This window comes from Bos mutus, chromosome 2 (genome assembly GCF_027580195.1).
Source record: "Bos mutus isolate GX-2022 chromosome 2, NWIPB_WYAK_1.1, whole genome shotgun sequence".
NCBI lineage: Eukaryota > Metazoa > Chordata > Mammalia > Artiodactyla > Bovidae > Bos > Bos mutus.
In genome coordinates, this window is record NC_091618.1 from 51,643,129 (window position 1) to 51,658,592 (window position 15,464).

A 15,464-nucleotide genomic window follows, 5' to 3' on the forward strand; every position below is an offset into this window, starting at 1 on the left:
GGATATCAGTCCTGGGTGTTCTTTGGAAGGAATGATGCTAAAGCTGAAACTCCAGGACTTTGGCCATCTCTTGTGAAGAGTTGACTCATTGGAAAAGACTCTGATGCTGGGAGGGATTGGGGGCAGGAGGAGAAGGGGGCGACAGAGGATGAGATGGCTGGATGGCATCACCAACTCGATGGACGTGAGTCTGAGTGAAGTCTGGGAGTTGGTGATGGTCAGGGAGGCCTGGCGTGTACTGTGATTCATGGGGTCGAAAAGAGTCAGACATAACTGAGTGACTGAACTGAACTGAACTGATTCCCCACTACTGAGGTAAGAGTACTACTCAATGGGAAAGGGACAGGGATACCCAATTTAATGAAGAATTCTAGAGAACAGCAAGGAGAGACAAGAAGGCCTTCTTCAATAAACAATGCAAAGAAATAGAGAAAAACAACAAAGGGGAAAGACTAGAGATCTCTTCAAGAAAATTGGAGATATCAAAGGAACATTTTATGCAAAGATGGGCACAATAAAGGACAGAAACAGTAAAGACACAATAGAAGCAGAAGAGATCTAGAAGAGATGGCAAGAATACATAGAAGAACCGTACAGAAAAGATCTTAATGACCCAGATAACCCTGATGGTGGATGGTGACTGCAGCCATGAAATTAGAAGACATTTGCTTCTTGGAAGGAAATTTCTAACAGATCTAGACAGTGTATTAAAAAGCAAAGACATCACTTTGCTGACAAAGATCTGAATGGTCAAGGCTATGGTCTGTCCAGGAGTCATGCATGAATGCGAGAGTTGGACCATAAAGAAAGCTGAACACTCAAGAATTGATGCTTTTGAACTGTGGTGCTGGAGAAGACTCTTGAGAGTCCCTTGGACAGCAAGGAAATCAAACCTGTCAATCCTAATGGAAATCAACCCTGAATACTCATTGGAAGGACTGATGCTGAAGCTGAAGTTGAATCTCCAATACTCTGGCCACCTGATGCGAAGAACTGACTCATTGGAAAAGACCTCGATGCTGGGAAAGATTGAGGGCAAGAGGAGATGAGGGCAATAGAGGATGAGATGGTTGGATGGCATCACCAATTCAATGGACGTGAACTTGGGCAAACTCTGGGAGATAGTGAGGAACAGGGAGGCCTGTCATGCTGCAGTCCATGGGGTTGCAAAGAGTCAGACATGACTTGGCAACTGAAATATAACAATAACACTACTCAGTGAGTAATATACCCCAAACCCCACAAATCACAAGGTATATCCATTATGGTTGAAAGTAGAGACTAGTCCTGGTCTTGTTTATGTATAGGACACTCTTCTCTTTAATCCTCTAGTGGTTATTTCCTGGGCAGGAGTAATTTCCTCACATGTTAACACTGATCAACACTCTTCTAAATACTCTAGTGGGACACTGAAAAATCTCTGGAGTTCTTGTTTTGTGCAACTCTCTCCTCTCTGGCCTGGCAAGATCTACCTGCCTTGAGTCTTCTGGACTGTCAGCATTATCTCCTCAACTCAGGCCTGTGCCAGGATACACTGCGTTTATGATATGTCTTGGAAATTTTCTCTCTGTAGCAAGCCATAGCACTGGTAGGGCTCACATCACTTACTTCCCATATCTCAAGAATCACTCTTCTTCATTGCCTAATGCTCAATGCTTTGAAACTGTTATTTAATATGTTTATATGTGTTTTGTGGGATTTTTTTGGTTGTTACAGCCAGGAGTATAAATTCATTCCCTGTGCTTCCATCTCTGCTGGAAGCAGAACTTCCAAATTAGTGCCTTAAAGAAAAAGCATGTCAAGGGAAGAAGAGGAGGTGATAGTGCTGGCAATGTTAGAATAGCAGAAATGCTTATTGCTAGAATTCTGTTAGTCATGGCTATGGAATGGTATTTGTGCTGATAGTAACCAGTCTGATAAAATAAAAAGAATATGGCTTCGCAGTTAGTGATTTGAATTCCAGTTCAGTCACTTACCAGTTGCATGACTTTGAACAAGATACTTAGTCCGTCTGAGTCCTGGTTTCTTTATCTATCTATGAAAAAGGGGAGGAGAAGGGAACAACAGAAGATGAGATGGTTGGATGACATCACCAATTCAATGGTCATGAGTCTGAACAAACTCCAGGAGACTGTGAAGGACAGAGAAGCCAGGCGTGCTACAGCCCATGGGGTTGTAAAGAGTCAGACATGACTGAGCAACTGAATAGCAACATGAAAAAACAGAAATATAACTATTTGACTCATGGTTCTATTGTAAAGATTAGATGAGATGATATATGCAAATTATCTGCTACAATGTTTGGCACAAGGTAGCCCCTAAGCAAATGTTTATTCCATTTTTTATTCACCACTCTTATTCCTCATTTTCTTTTTTTTTTTTTTCTATAAAATGATTGTTCATTATTTTCTATTGTGGTTTTAAATAGTCTGGAAGAAGAGCAAAAGGTTTCATTGTAAATTTCTTTAGGATATGGGACAAAGTGTTCTTGCTCCTTTCTTCCTTTATTTCTTCATACATCAAACATCCACTATATAAAAGGCAAGGTACTGCAAACTATGGAATAAAAATATGCATGGCAGAGCCCTTGCTCTCTAAGAGCTCATAGAACAGCAATCAAGGTGGGCAAGTGACCCACAATATGATAAGATGGCACCACAGAAGCACTATTTCTGTTTGCAAAAGAGAAAGTTGGCAGGTTGCTGGCTGACAGATAAAAGCACCATGTCTGTATCCAATCTGTCTTCAGCTTCTTTTGTTGTTTACTTCTTCAATATCTGATTTATTTCAAGGCTCAGGCTCTGATCTAGCTGACCCTGTCACTGCAGAAACCATTTGATTTTTCCTATTTAGTGTGTTCAAAAGTCACTTTGTGGTAGAACGTATCCTTAATGAGCTGACAAAGCTGGGGCCAGAGTTCCCTGAGTCACGGCACCTCATCTAGGGGACTCATTGCCTCTGGACAAGAAGTGATTACCTAAGGCACCAACTTTAGGAAAAGATGAAAGGCATCTCTTTATAAGCTTCCCTTGATCTTGACACTGAAGGCCTAGATGGCATTCTCATCAAGCTTTTACTAGCTCATCACCAACCAATCAATAGGAATTTGGCAGAAAGAAAGAAGGACAGGATTCTTTTCCTTCAGGCAGGGAATTAAATCCAGCAGAGTTAAAGAAGGACATTCTCACAGTGGAAAGAGCATAGGACTGGGAGTGAGGAGACCTAGCTTTCAATTCAGTCCTTTTATGTAAAATGACATTATACAATTACTTTGAAGTTTTAAAATTCTAGGCTCTAACAACTGTGGAAACAATTAAATACTGTTTAGTGATATGCCTATCAGGAATACCAATAAAGATTTAACATTTTTATAACTCAAGAAAGGTTTTTCTTGCAATGTAGCATTAAATTAGTCTAAGACCAACTAAGATGCAATCTTACTTTTGATTAAAGGAGGTAAAATAAATATGTGTCTCTTTCTTTTAATATTACTTTGATAGAAATAGAAGGGGAGATGCCTACAAACCAGAGAAGAAGTCGCACCTTCTGGAGAAACAGATTGACTATCTGTAGCCCCATCTGCGTGTGGGTGACTTGGGTTGTAGGTGTGTCTCTTTTGCTCTGACATCCTGCCAGGAAATTACCCCACTGGCTGTAGATCCAGGGTTCACTTAAGTCTTCTGGGGTGGATGCAAACGGCCATTTGACCCTGCATGTCTCTGAAATACACTTCTGGTTATAAACTCCTGGAGGCAGGAACTAGTCCTTAATATATGCCTGTTGAATGAGTGCCAGACACCCTAAACCCACCTTAGTATCTGAGAGGCAGCTTAGAAGGAAGGCTCAGCATGTGGTCTTTGGAGCTGGATTCCTGCTCTGCCACTAATTAAGTGTGTATGTTGATGAACCTCTCAGGGTTTCAGTTTTCTCATCTGTAAAATGGGAATCACAGGTACCTCATTAGGTTAGCATAAGTATTACACGAAACAAAACAAGTCAGTACCTGACACAGGGCTGAGGAGACACTTCACTAATCCCAGACAGTATAGGTGGAGCCGAGGTAGAGCAAAAGATGATAACAATCGATAACTTGATAGTATAGGAAGAACAGGAATTGTTATTTTGTTTCTCAGATGAGGAGACTGAATTTTAGTGAACTAAAGCAGTAGCTTGTCTCAGCCACACAGCTAGGATGGGCTAAACCAGTGCTACATCTCGTGTTTTTAGATTCCTGTCAGGCCAGTATTGTCCCCATATGTCCCCGTAATGAGCTGCTAAAAGGTGGATAAATGTTATGACTTATTCAGTAGGTCAAAGTTAACCTTGGAATACAGGGTAGTCTTCCTGCTGCCTTCCTCTCAGGTATTTCAGGTCAAATGGTATCTGCCATATTTAAACAAGGGACTGAGTACACTTTTCTTTGATAGTAAAATGGAATATGTCTGCCAGTTTCTATAGAATACAAGGCTCAGGCACCATCAAGGAGAACTTGGTGTTTACATTAAAGATGACATTGTTTCCAAATAAGAGAGACCTTTTACAGAGATCCCTGAGAGTAGCAATGATCTCCTCTTAGAAAAGGGCTGAGAAATGACAGATGCTGACCTTTTGATCATCATTGGACATAGCCATAAATCAGTTCTTTAAGACTAAAAAGGAAAAAGTAGTTAATGTCCATGGAGCCAAACATGTTAGGTGATTTACATACTTATTTGTCATCACAACAGCCTAGAGAGATATATTATATTATCTCTGTTTTATGATTTTTTACCATGGTTATATATTGTGTAAGGGGGTTAGGATTTGAACCTGTGACTTCTTCAAAGAAGCATCTTTCAGGCTTCTTCTCTTCAAGTGTATGATACTGCTTTGCTCTTAACAAACAAACCAACAAATTAACAAACAAACAGATATTTCATTCCATTTTCTTCATCAAAATGCAACTCAGAAATTATTTGTTGATATGCTACTCTATGTCCAGCCCTGTGCTATAGTTCTAAGCATCCTAAAACCTTGTTATGGAGTTTAAGTATCATTATGTTTTAGATTGTGCTTTTGAACTGTGGTGCTGGAGAAGACTTGAAGGGCTTCCGTGGTGGCTGCCTGCAACACAGAAGACCCAGGTTCAATCCCTCGGTCACGAAGATTCCCTGGAGAAGGGAACAGCTACCCACTCCAGTAATCTTGCCTGGACAGAGGGAGAGTCCCCTGGACTGCAAGGAGATCAAACCAATCAACCTAAAGGAAATCAACCCTGAATATTCATTAAAAGGACTGATGCTGAAGCTGAAGCTCCAATACTTTGGCCACCTGATGCAAAGAGCTGACTCACTGGAAAAGACCCTGAAGCTGGGAAAGGTTGAGGGCAGGAAGAGAAAAGGGCAGCAGAGTATTAGATGGTTGGATGGCATCACTGACTCAGTGGACATGAGTTTGAGCAAACCCAGGGAGATGATGAAGGACAGGGAAGTCTGGTGTGCTGCAATTTATGATGTTGCGGAGAGTTGGACAGGCCTTAGCGACTGAACAACAACAGCATTTGAGGGAAAGCAGTAATTTAGGTTGTTCAAAGCTGCTGCCTGGCATGTCTATTAAGCTTGATAATTATTTTGTGGAGGTGGAAGATAGATAGATAAAAAGCCAATTCATGCCAAAGAAAGACCTCCATGTACAAGATCATTGGCTCTTTGTAGATGGTATGAAAAAGAACATGAGATGGCATGTATTTTATTAGGATAAGACACTAAGGGTATAATATCAAGTTCTGCGCCAAAATCAGATACTGTACTTTTAGACACCCTTGTATCACTATGAAGTAATTTAGTGCTGGAGCAGGGGTGGCTAAATACAGCCTGCAGGCCAGATTAAGCCCACAAAGATGTTTAGCCCGCACTCACTCCCACTGAGAAAAAGCAACAGCATTCAGCTGTGGGTGGATGCTGACTCACCGACTCAGAGCTCTGCCTGCGCCAACCAGCTGCAGGAAGACGAGAGAGGCCAGTGTGAACCTGGCCTCCCAAGCCCTTTGACTAGTATCCTCCAGGACTTGATGATTCAGTCATGCCTACCACAGATCCTAGACTGGCAAGCTCACCCATGGAGACAGGCACATGAGAGTGGCTGGTGGCAATGGCAGAGAGGGGAAAGTAGCAGAGCTGCTGTAGAGCACGTCTGCCTTGCTTTTGCAGAACTTCAGTTCTCCTAGAATGACCCTTCAGTGTGTCTGAGTCCCCAGGGTGGGATTCATTGTGCTTGGACCAGTGTGTGCCTGCCGGCTGCTGCCCTTCTTGGGAATCTTCTGCCAGTCATTCACTAGGAACCACCAGCTCCATTGTAACTGAGTCAGGAGCCTGCAGAGGCCACAGCTGCACCTTGCTTTGCTGCATAATGGGAAAAATGTTATTCTTCAGTTTTGAGTTACGCTTTGTGTTTGCTCATGGACTCTTCTCACCATGGGCCTTAGAAAGGATACCTTGGGGGTCAGCCCTGAGACAAAGCAGAGCAACAGACACAATACTGGACTCAGAAATGCTGCTTTTCTCTGACGGCCAAAGCTCTGTGCCTGCCTTCCTGTTCTGTTAGGGATGAGCCCTTTGCTAAGGGACTCTGAGTGCCTCATGCAAACAGGTTTCTGGAGGACCCAGCTACCAGCCTGCCAGACATATCCATGTCTGTGTGAGCCCTAGCAGTGGGCACAATCTAGATCAAAGGGGACCTTTCATGCACATGAGTATGCATCCACGTGGGCTGATATAACAGAAAACTATAGGCTGGGTGCCTCATAAACAACTGACATGGATTTCTCAGAGTTCCTGAGGGTGGAAAGTCCAAATTCAAGGCACAGGCAGATTCTAGGAGAGCCCATTTCTGGTTTGTAGATGGGCTATCTTCTCTCAGTATTCTCACATGGTGAAAGGGGCAAAGGAACTCTCTAGGGTCTGTTTTATCAGGGCACTAACCCTATTTATGAGGGCTCCACTCTCATGACTTAGTCATTTCCCAAAGGCCCCCTCCTAATACCATCACACTAGGTGTTAGAATTTCAACATATGAATTTGAGAGGGGGATGGGGGGGCACAAACATTTAGTCTATAGCAGCAAGTTATTAATTAAAGTGTCAAATCCACTATTACTGTCCTTGAGTCAGCACAATGTAAGTAATCAGAATTCTAAGATTCTGCCTAAAATTAGGGAAAATTATTTTAAAGAAATCTCTCAACTCTGAATATAACATGATATGGGGTGAAAAAATGCAAAGGAAAAGAAAAAATATCAGGTAATACAGGAAGAGAAGTTGGTAGGATGAAGAATACTAAAGGAACTGGATTTTTAACCCATTTTAGGCTTAACAGAGGGATTACACTTTTGCAAAAGAGTCACAGCATGATTCACTTGCATTCTGTAAATAAAAATAACTCTAAATTTAAAAATCAAAGTGGACAATAGAAAACATTGACATGTTAAACTATAAAAGAAAACCAACTGTTATATAGAATGGAGAAGACTATGTACCTAATTGTATCAGTCTCTTTTAACTTTCATTTTCAAGGTTATCACCCTTTAGTGAAGATAAACACTACTAAAAGCTTGTCAGCTCTTTTTGAGACAGGAAAAAGAATTCATTTCTCTGCCTGTCTCAAGGAGATAGATGTGGACACCAGTGTCCTTCTACAAAGCAGTCAATGAGTCTAAAGAAGATGAAGTGGCAGCATGTTGATGGAGTATATTCAGAGGTGACAAGCAGTCTTGCAGACAGTAATGTTTTCTTCATTATTCTGCAAACAAGACTTTAGGGAGCTCTTACAACAGGAAAAGGGAAAAAAGTTCCATGCCAAGGTTAGAAGTTAGGGACGTATTGTGCTTTGACGAGGGCCAGCCAACAGATGAGGACAAGGAGTTTCTTTTGCCTGAAGGACAAGAAGCACTTACTTAAAAAAAAAAAAAAAAAAAAATATATTAAACATTAATTTAGAATATTCACAGGTTGAAATATGCTTCTGACTTTTTTTAAGGTTAGATTCAAAGTTCTTTTAAGAGAAATGTTACAATTCCCTTGGCAAAGAGTGTTCTGGGTAGCTCTTTGAACTGTGTAGGTAGTTAAAGCTGTGAAGGTTTTAAAGTAATATTTGGTCCAATTGCCTCTTTTAAAAGAGTAGGAAGCTGAGACCCAGAAAATGTTAATTAAGTTACTTGGAGTAATTGTGAGGAGATCCAACCAGTCCATCCCAAAGGAAATCAGTCCTGAATAGTCTTTGGAAGAACTGATGCTGAAGCTGAAACTCCAATACTTTGGCCACCTGATGCGAAGAGCTGATTCATTGGAAAAGACCCTGATGCTGGGAAAGATTGAAGCCGGGAGGAGAAGGGGATGACAGAGGATGATGAGATGGTTGGATGGCATCACTAACTCAACAGACATGAGTCTGAGTAAACTCTGGGAGTTGGTGATGGACAGGGAGGCCTGGCGTGCTGCAGTTCATGGGGTCGCAAAGAGTCGGACACGACTGAGTGACTGAACTGAACTGAATTGGAGTAACAGGGCAGGGCAAACACCAGAACTTTTAGTTTTCTAAGTTTTATTCTATGCTATACCGAATATATACTATGGCATGCAAAATCACAGGAAATGTGTGTTTGTGTGTGTGTGTGAAAGAGAAAGTCTGTTGGGCTACCACGTAATGACATTTTTTTCCTTCAACTGAGGCTCCCCCTGCTGGGTAATACTTAGGTAGGGCATCATCTCCAGAAAACATGGCTGCCATTTCCTCTGTGTCCTAAGTGGGACTTCTCAAGGTACCAACAGTGTTCTGTGGAGAAGAGTACTTCTACCCTCCTCCCCTTTTTGTCTTAAACTCTTGAATTTTTTTTTTTTTTTAATATAAGATTTTTAACATAAGCAGGCATGGGGCATAAGACTGTCATCTTTCCTTGAAGAGGGCCAGCCAACAGATAAGGTAGCCTCTGTGATCCATACACTGGACAATTGGCAGGAATTAGAATAATGTGTGGAATTGGTTATTGTTGCTACTTGAGTAGCTTTTATGAATTTCATGGGTGAAAAAGGAAACAAAGGGCTATAGCTGTACATCTGTTTTCTTGGAGTAACTTGGGCCTGTTGTTGTTCAGTAGTTAAGTAGTGTCTGACTCTTTGTGACCTCATGAACTGCAGCACACCAGGCTTCCCTATCCTTCATTATCTCTCTAAGTTTGCTCAAACTCATGTCCTTCAGTCAGTGATGCCATCCAACCATCTCATTCTCTGTTGCCCCCTTCTCTTCTTGCCATCAATCTTTCCCAGCATCAGGATCTTTTCCAATGAGTTGGCTCTTCACGTCAGGTGGGCCTCTAAAGGGGCTCAAATTTATTGGCAAGAAATCTGTTTTGACACAAGCAGTTGATACAGGAGTGGGTTGGGGGAAGCTCTTTGCCGTTCTCTTCATGTTTTGGCTCCAGTGCTTACTTGCCATGTGACCCTGGGCAAGCTATTTAATTCCTCAGAAACTTAGTTTCCTCATTTGTGATATAGGAATAATAAGAGTATTTCAAATATCTATTTTGAATGAAAAGAGAGAAAGCATTAAATCAACTAACACCATGCTGATTCAATACACATTGTTATTGGTATTCTTTCAGCAGGAGGCAATGATTAGGACAAAAAGACTGGCAAGAATCTGGGAAATTATTTTATTTCTTCATATATTTAGTTGTAGGCAAAGAGGCATAGGAGTGTTTACTGTTGATTATCTACTAAAAATTAAAAAAAAATTTGATAGGGTTGTCATGACATAGTAAAGAGATCAGAACTGGCTTAAGGAATCCAAATTTCATCAGATTTCACCATTTACCATGAAAAAATGAGGTGCAGATGACATTGGTGCTCAGTTTTTGCTAGCTCAGTATGCCCACTAATGGGTCTGGCCCTTTAATCCCTTAAAAAAATTCCCTTTGACTTGATTTTTGGAAGACCTCAGCGGTGTGTCACATGCATAACAAATTTGCTTTCCAGAGCGGGTGTGGGCACTGCATGCCTGTTGGAGTCTTGCTTGTTTCTGTAGAGTATCCTGGAATCAAAGGGTTTGCTATAGCTTCTTCTGTAGGCTTCCACATTCAGGCATCCTCAGAATAGCTTAGGTCTAGGGACTGCACTGAGTAGCAGAGGAAGTAATCCTCTTCATTTCACCCATCTTTGTTTCCTGGTTCCCCTTGAAGAAAAACTCTCCATAATCCCTACTATCCCTATACAAAGCAAGTTATTTATAAAGATAAGAGAGCTTGAAAATAGAATAGGCTCAGCAAAATTCCTTTTACTTCACAGTGTGTGCGAACATACACATACACTGAAACACACACATAGGCATTCTTGATGTTTTTCATCTGTTTAGAGTTACAGGTCTTAAGAGACAACCTGGTAGTGTTTCTATAAGCACAAGGTACTACATTCAGATTCAAGTAAATCATCACATTATTTATGTTTCTTGGATGACACAATTCTGTTCAAACTGTAGGACCAATGTTCTGATACTCTGCCTTGGAAATAATTACATTTGGTGGTGGTAAAATAAATTTGGGCATGTGTTATTTCTATATCCATAAAAACACTTACTCTTGTTCATTTTCCCAACTTGTTGGTTATTTAAGAATGTATCTAGAAAGTAAATCTTTTTCATATTGTTTCATTATCAGCTCATTTTTCAGACGTCTGCATAAAAATTAAGGTATGATATCTGCTGATAGTGTTAAAAATATCCATTCTCGAATGAAACTGCAATACTGATTGCAGCAGCTTTTACCTAATTGATATGGATATACAGAATAGTGAAATTTGTTATGACATCATTCCTCTGGAAGAACGCAGACAGCTCAACAGGTACAAAGCAAACTACTGATGAGAATCATCTTGGAGGATGTTACATCTGTGTACATGGTATTAACCTTAAAATGATCAGATTGTTCCGTGAACAGATGGTGATGCCACTTTGCTCTCCCTTTATTAATGGTGTGTAGATATATTTGTTCAGTTCAGTTCAGTTCAGTCACTCAGTCATGTCCGACTCTTTGGGACCCCATGAATCGCAGCACGCCAAGCCTTCCTGTCCGTCACCAACTCCCGGAGTTCACTCAAACACATGTGCATCGAGTTGGTGATGCCATCCTGCCATCTCATCCTCTGTCATCCCCTTCTCCTCCTGCCCCTAATCCCTCCCAGCATCAGAGTCTTTTCCAATGAGTCAACTCTTCGCATGAGGTGGCCAAAGTACTGGAGTTTCAACCTCAGCGTCAGTCCTTCCAGTGAACACCCAGGACTGGTCTCCTTCAGGATGGACTAGTTGGGTCCCCTTGCAGTCCAGGGGACTCACAAAAGTCTTCTCCAGCACCACAGCTGGAACCTTCTAAAACGAATTTCTATAGTTAACCTTTATAGTCTGTTGGGCTTAATGACTTACTTTTACATTTCTCTTTAGTTTTCATTGGTTTTAAAATTATGGTTTTAGAATCTTTTAGCTAACAATACTTTATTTTTATTTTTTGTTGTCTTTCTAAAAAGTAATGTATATTGAAATATTCATTCTACAATAAACTACAACTTTAAATGTATAGTTTGTTTTGACAAATTTGTACACTCATATAATCACCATCACAATCAAGACATAGCACTTTTCTATTATCCCAAAAGGTGCCTTTGTGCCATCCAAGTTCCATCATGGTCCCATCACTGTCAATTCCTTTTTGTTTTTTCAGTAATAGCCTCCTGTTTTGAAAAATCAGAGGAGTGTATATATGATTCTAGTTATACTTAATCAGATTTCTTCAATAAGTGTGAAACTTTGGCTGCAGAAAAGATTGAAGTTGGTTTAAACAAATTTATTTCCAGAGAGGATGTTCTGGTACTCCTGAAGCTCCCTTGGATCCGATTCTTCAGCGGGGCCATCAATTATGAGAACTATTGCAGATATTTATGATAAATTCTCTTTTTGGGTAAGCAAATCATATGTAGAGAACTAACAGCAGGAATTATTTAAATAAACTAGCAATTCTCTTGATAGAAATATGAACAAAATAGACAATTGAATTCATATGTTGGAAATTCTGCTTTGTTTTTTGGTTATCGACTACATTTGAGTTTATCATCATGAGCATAAGTGAGAATGTGTATCTGTGTGAGGATGCATGTTTCTCATAGGCCAGAAGGGGAATCAGAAGGTAGGAAAGGGTGATAGAAGATCAGTATAGTGTGATAACCCTTTAGATTCTCTATATATTGTGAGCCTAGAAGTATGCTTAGAAAGTGTAGCTTAAAACAATATGAATTATAGAGTCGTGGAAGCAGAATAATATAAATCCCTTCTTTGAAGAATAAAGGTAAGTTAGATATGGGAATCTTGCTTTAAAAAGGAAATCAACTTTAATGGAAGAAAAATTGTGAGACAAATGAGACCTAAAAGTACTCTTTGTTGATTCAAGCATTATGCTGTTAATTGCTTCTCTTTGATGATGAAAAAAAAAAAAAAAGTGCAAATAGAGTCTGTAAGCCCATGGACCTAAACAAAAAATCTTCCTTCTAACAGATCCAGTTGAGACAGCCTCTCAAGTAAGATGAAAACTTGGTTCCACTCAAGAGTAATTGGCAGATTCCTGGGATGTGTTTCCATTTATTATAAAAAAACAAAAGCAAAAACCCCACAGATTCTCCTGCTTTCATACTGTTTTATTAGCTAACAGTCAACCTTTGTATTGTCAAAATGATAAAATATATTTGAAAAAGTTATGAGGGGACAGAAGGCATAATTATCATAGGAGATGATGACTCAGAAATAGTACTTAGCTTTCTTCAGTCATAATAAAATTTAAAATTAATTTAAGCTAAATTTTGGTTTTAACATGTATACAAATCCAGAATATTTTTCTTTTTGTTTATAATGATCACCCTTTTATTTCACTGTCTTCCTTTTGCTCAAGATGAAAAAAAAATGAGAGTGATTCTGATCATGTCTAAATCTTAAAGTAATTTGGAACTTTGTTTATGCTTTATCATATATAATCCCTGTCCCTCTATGTCAGGGAATGAAGTTATTTCTTCCCACCAGATGAAAGAAATTTGAAAGGGATGTTGGAGCAGAGCTCACAGACTCATTATAGGCCACTATTCATTTTGTTAATAATAAAATCATTAATATATTTTTCATGTGATTCTTAGTAAATTATAAAGTAATCTCTTTTCTGTCATCACAGCTGAGAGTCCATGAACAAAGACTAGCAGTTGATACGATTAATACAAGGACCAGAGGAATCTTGGAGTTGGAATATTAATTTCATTAAACTACAGTCATTAGTTGCCTACCTATTATTTGAAAATGTCTAGCATAAAATGATTTAAGAATTTAAAAAGCATAATCAGATAATCAAAGTAAGATTGTGTCAATAATTTTTAAACCACTTTCTTTTCTAAACTAGCATACTCCAATTATAAATGAAAAGAACTTGAAATATTCAGGTTCTCTTATTGCAAGGGAAAGGAGAATAATAATTTTCAAAAGTGTTTTGTGATAAGGTGGTACTGCTTCTTGAGCCCTGCCATCAATCTTAAGCCCAAGAGATACATCTCTATGAAGTGTCATATCGCTGGCTCCGAATCTAACTCTATCAAATATTCCCATGTAATCAGCTGTCATCCTTGGTAAACTAGTAGGAGACAAGCACCGCACTTTCACTTTATTCCTGCTTGAGAGCTCCAGCTCGAGAGACTGGCTGAGACCAAGGACAAAACAGGGAGTCTGGTTTACATAAAATAAAGACATAAAATTCCTGCTTTGTTTCCTCCGCTTCCTCATCCCCTCCTCTTCTCGAACACATCCTTATCTCCCTCCCAGGCCAATAAAGTTTGGTGGAAGGATAGTGAGATATCCCTTATTATCATCCTGGCATCATTTAATTGGGTCATTCAGAGGTTTCATCTCCTTAGAGAGAGGAGTGAGACTACACAGGCAGCTTTTCTCTTGAAAATTCTAATTAAACCCACTACAGTATCTTGAACCATCTTTCTATGTAGTTATTGGGTGTGACTATAAATTCTGATCTGTTCTTTCTGTGCTTGGTATAATTCCTGCTTATTTTTTTAAAGAGAGGGTTAATCTTGGTTCTTTACATCTATTATTTCCTCTTTAACAAACACAGCAATTCATAGTCATAATTTATGTGCTTTACACATGAAACAGGATATCTATATACAATGAAAAAGAAAAAAAACATATTTTATATCTAGATGCCCACCCATACATCATAACCATGATCACAATTATTTTTTCATGAAGATAACTTCATTGTATGAAGTCATTTTCACAAAAGATTGAAAATAAGAAGAGGGTATGTAATATTGTTTGATGGTTTTTATTTTGTCTCTTCTAGATTCATGTAACAAACTAGATAACTTGTCAAGATCTCTTTTATCTTTATAATAACATACAAAATGTTGTTACTTTCTGATTTTAAACAAGAAAAAAAGCAAAATCCCAGCACGGCCTCAAAGAAGGTTTTCATCTAATTTTAGGAGACTCAGTTACTTTAATCTTTTTTGGTAGCTTGAGGTTTCACAAAGGGAAACAGTAAGTGGATAATCTCCTATATGTTATTAAAAGACATGTGAGAAGTTGTAATATAAAACAGATCAAGAGATAACAAGAGGACAGAAAGTAAATGGGAAGGCACTGTAGTGAAAAGAAAGAGAAAGGTAGGAATTTACATATTATTTTCAGTGTATACTGTCGTTCCAAAGATTAGTACATGCCATCTTTCCAAGATGATCACCTTTCTCTAATAGGGGCTTCAGAGGTCCTTCTGAGTTCAATTCAGGACGATTTATTCTGATGAACAAGAAAGAAAAAAGCATAAATATAGCAGTTAATCATTTGGGAGAGAAAGCCATAGTTTCAATTTGTTCATTTCTTGATGGAATATTATACTTCTGATTTAACAGTAACAACTTGAAAATTTTAGATATTGTTATAATTGTCCTCTTTTGGCGTCTGACATCCTCTCTTCATAACTTCAATGCTTTAATTCTTTTTAAATTTCCCACATTCTCTTATTTATACATTGACTTCACTTTTGGAATAAAATGAGATTTGTCTGAAGCAGCTATAATTTGATCTTTTAACTTCATTAAGAGTCTGGCACTGAATTTAACGTTTAGATATTTCTGGGTGTCATTATAGAGTATTAGGAGTACCTCAATGGCACCCCACTCCAGTACTCTTGCCTGGAAAATCCCATGGACGGAGGAGCCTGGTGGGCTGCAGTCCATGGGGTCGCTAAGAGTCGGACACGACTGAGTGACTTCACTTTGACTTTTCACTTTCATGCATTGGAGGAGGAAATGGCAACCCACTCCAGTGTTCTTGCCTGGAGAATCCCATGGACAGAGGAGCCTGGTGGGCTGCCGTCTATGGGGTCGCACAGAATCGGACACG